Source organism: Mesocricetus auratus, unplaced genomic scaffold, assembly GCF_017639785.1.
Source record: "Mesocricetus auratus isolate SY011 unplaced genomic scaffold, BCM_Maur_2.0 Super-Scaffold_100011, whole genome shotgun sequence".
NCBI lineage: Eukaryota > Metazoa > Chordata > Mammalia > Rodentia > Cricetidae > Mesocricetus > Mesocricetus auratus.
Genome location: NW_024429195.1, coordinates 33,099,682 through 33,103,413, shown reverse-complemented (window position 1 = coordinate 33,103,413; position 3,732 = coordinate 33,099,682). Strand labels below are relative to the sequence as shown.

Below are 3,732 nucleotides of genomic sequence, written 5' to 3'. Positions count from 1 at the left end.
GACAATGGCATATGCAGCAAAGGTCACTACAGAAGAAAGGATGCAGCTGGGAAATTCCCAGGAGATTTCCAAGTTTAAAGTTCAAAAGTATTCCACACAGACTTTTAGGCACTGCAGACAGGTGTTACTACCAATACAACGAGAAAATAAAAAAAGCTTCCTGCTTCCTGTAGTGGCCGCCATCGGAGAGCAGCAGCCTGCGCTATCCCATGGCCATGGGCCTCAACAAGAGCCACAAGGTGACTGAATGTCAGCAAGCCCAGGCACAGCCGGCGCCTCACCAAGCACACCAAGTTCGTGCAGGACATGATCCGGGAGGTGTGCGGCTTCGCGCCATACGTAGAGCCATGGAGCTGCTCAAGGTGTCCAAGGACAAGCACGGGTTCAAGTTTATCAAGAAGTGGGTGGGCACTCACATCCCAGCCAAGAGGAAGCGGGGTTGGGGTGGGGATGGGGTGAGCAATGTGGCAGCGGCCATTCGGAAAGCGGCTGCCAAGGACTGATTCCCACCCCAATAAACGTTGCTGCTGGGCAAAAAAAAAAAAAAAAAAAAGCTTCCTCGCATAGACCGTGATTATCCTAGGTTATGTACCCTTTCTGTGTCTTGCTCTTGTTGATTCAATATTAGTGCAATTCAGTGTAGCTGTAGTTAATTTCTTACTGCCTCGAAGAAGCATTCCATCATATGCTGAGTAAGAATCTCCACAACTCTGTAAAGAGATGGCCTTTCAGGATTAGATATCCAAGTATCCCTTAGCAATGCAGTTTGCCGCCTTAGGTCTCAGTCTACTCCTGTGGGCTACAGCAGGGCCAATATTTGCATGCTCTTAAGACGGGGATGTGGAAGATGGTTGAAGATGGACAGCAAGTAAGCTTACCTGAGCCTGCGGTGGGAGGTATGTGATCAACCTGGGTTACTGACGATGGAGCCTAACTGAGCTGTTCACACCTCACCCAGGTGAGGCCAGTTCAGTGCCAGCTACTGACACGGAACCAGTTAATTTTCGGGGAATGTTTAATGACACAGTTTTACAGGTTACTGTTTACTGCCTCAGAGGCTAGTAGAATGCTCAGACACATTTATTCTGATATCATCAGTTAGGCCCCTTTGTACATCTGGACACCATCTGAGAGATAAGATAGAAAAACATTCTTCCAAAAGATGAGCAGTCTAATGAGAGAGGCTATCTCCTTCTAGACTTACCCTTAGGCAAGGACTCAGGAGATAGACAAGTTCTGTAGAATTCTTCCTCCTCTGTACATCTTACACTGAATAAAACTACAGCACATTATATGGCTTCTACTTCCCTTTTAGCAATTGTCTTTTAAGATTCTGTTTGAATATAGCTGATTATAGTCATGGATCATCTTATACTAATAATGCTTTTACTCTGAAGGCAAAAAAATTTAGTGGCACACTTTAAAAAAATGATCTGAAAATAAAGATGAAATAGAAAAGGCTGAGAAACATGTTCAGCATCCTTCATCAGAGAGAAGCAAATTAAAACTACTCTGATTTCACTTTATACCAGTCACAATAGGCAAGATCAATAAAACAAATGGCAGCACATACTACTGAGGGTGTGGATAAGGGGAGCACTTCTCATTGCTCCTGGGAGTGCAAACTTGGGCAACTACTATTAATCAGTGAGGCCGTTCCTCAGGAAGCTGGAGATAGACCTCAAACACAGCTACCCCACACTTGAGCATATCCCCAGAGGCCTCTACATCCTACTACAGAGACATTTGCTCAACCATGTTTGTTGTTGCTCTATTCATAAGAGGCAGAGATTGGAAACAGCCTATATGTCCATCAATGGACAATGAAAACATGGTATATTTTTCCAACTGAGTATTACAAAATTCTCAGGTAAGCAGATGGAGCTAAGAAAAGAATCATCCTGAGTGAGATAACCTAGACTTTCAGAAAACAGATATAGTATGTATGTTTTATATTAAATATTTTGATGGCTATTCTTGCCTGTCAACTTGACTACATCTGGAATTACTAAACCTTAAGCAGCTGGGCACACCCATAAGGGATTTTTCTTGATTAGATCATTTGAAGTAGAAGATCCACCTTAAATCCGGGCCATACCTTCTGGTGGCAGCTTATAAAAAGAACATGGAAAAAGGAAGTTTTTGTTCTTGCCTGCTTGCCCTCACTCTCACTGGCAAGCCATTGTTGAACAAGTCAAGTCATAGCCTGTAAGCCACTCGAATCCCATATATGTTTTGATACACATATGAATATATATATTTATAAATGAATACATACATATATATATATTCATTCTGTCATGTGTTTTTCTAGAGAACCCTGGCACATACATGGACTTTAGCTTTAAAGCCTTTGATGTGTGTGTTACAATCCATTGAACCAGACGTTAGGTACCTAGTAAGGGACTAGTGGGGAGGAGAGGATCTCCCAAGGAAAGGAAAAAAAGAATATATTGATATATATTGTTATGAAGAGATGGGAAAGAAACCCACGACTGTAGATGCTTCCTAAAATATATACATATATGGAAGAAATCTAAATGAAGTCAGCAAACAACAGGAGAGAGAATGCCACAACTAGACATATTCCAATACCAAGAGAAACTTCCAATGCCAGGAATGGATTACATATAATTCAGCTGTTGGCCAAAGGGCTCTAAGGAAACCCCAAACAACTCAAGCTACTGCCAAGACTATTGGTTGCTCTCTACAAACTGATGATAAAGCCCTATTGCTGAAGACAACACTTACATAGGTCATGGAACACAAGCCTAGCTAGGGGCTTTACACACACTGATTAGCATTCATGGTACTAAAATGTACTCTGCACATGACTTCAGGAGAAAGATGATCACCAACACAGCTACAAAGCTTTGGTCTACACTGGTGACCTGACTGTAAGATACAGGGGTTCAATAGTGACACAAGCACTAAGGGAACAGTATCCTCCAGATAAAAAAGGACTGATGCACAGAAGACTTCAAAGACTGTGGCAGCTCACACAGGGCCTGCACAAGTTAAAGTTAGACAGTCCTAGTGCTGAGAGAGGAGGTAGACATGGGCTCACACTCCTAACCAAGAAGCTATCTGTTTCCACTTGCAAAGGAAAATTAGTTTCTCCAATGGAGTCCCATTGGGTATACTAGCCACACTTCAGGAGACGCTCCATGCCCAATTCTAGATGGCCACACACACACACACACACAAAACTCAAAGGGATAAGCGGTGGTGGCACATGCCTATACTTGGGAGGCAAAGGTAGGCGGATCTCTGTAAGTTCGAAGCTAGCTTGGTCTACACAGAAAGTTCTAGAACAGCCAGAGCTGTTAAACAGAGAACCCCTGTCTCAAAAAAAAAGAATTGAATGGCATTTTTTTGTAGACTATTTGTCTCAGATTGCTTTGTTTGGGTACTTTTCTGTCTTATTTGGTCTGTTGCTAGATATTTTCATTTCTGTTTGTGTGTTTTCTCAGTCTTTTGTTTGTTTTTAAAGAGAGAGAAGACAGGGCCTGGAGGTGGGTAGAGGTGGGGAAGTATGGAGGACTTGGAGGAGTTGAGAGAGAGAGAGGAGAAATCATGATCAGAATCATTGTATGAAACAAGAAAAAAACCCAAACCTGGCAGCTGACCTTGTTTACTCTCCATCCTTGCATTCTCATGCTGGTCTATGAAACTGTTTCAGTGTCTTTCTGCTTGAGACGTGGTCTTGGTTAAAATACCAGCGATCTCCAG

At 42.7% G+C, this 3,732-nt stretch overlaps 1 pseudogene; it reads left to right on the top strand.

The window, feature by feature from the left end:
- The first annotated feature begins 4 nt into the window (after positions 1-4).
- On the top strand, positions 5-1,294 carry LOC101823633 (annotated as a pseudogene).
- Positions 1,295-3,732: the final 2,438 nt, after the last annotated feature.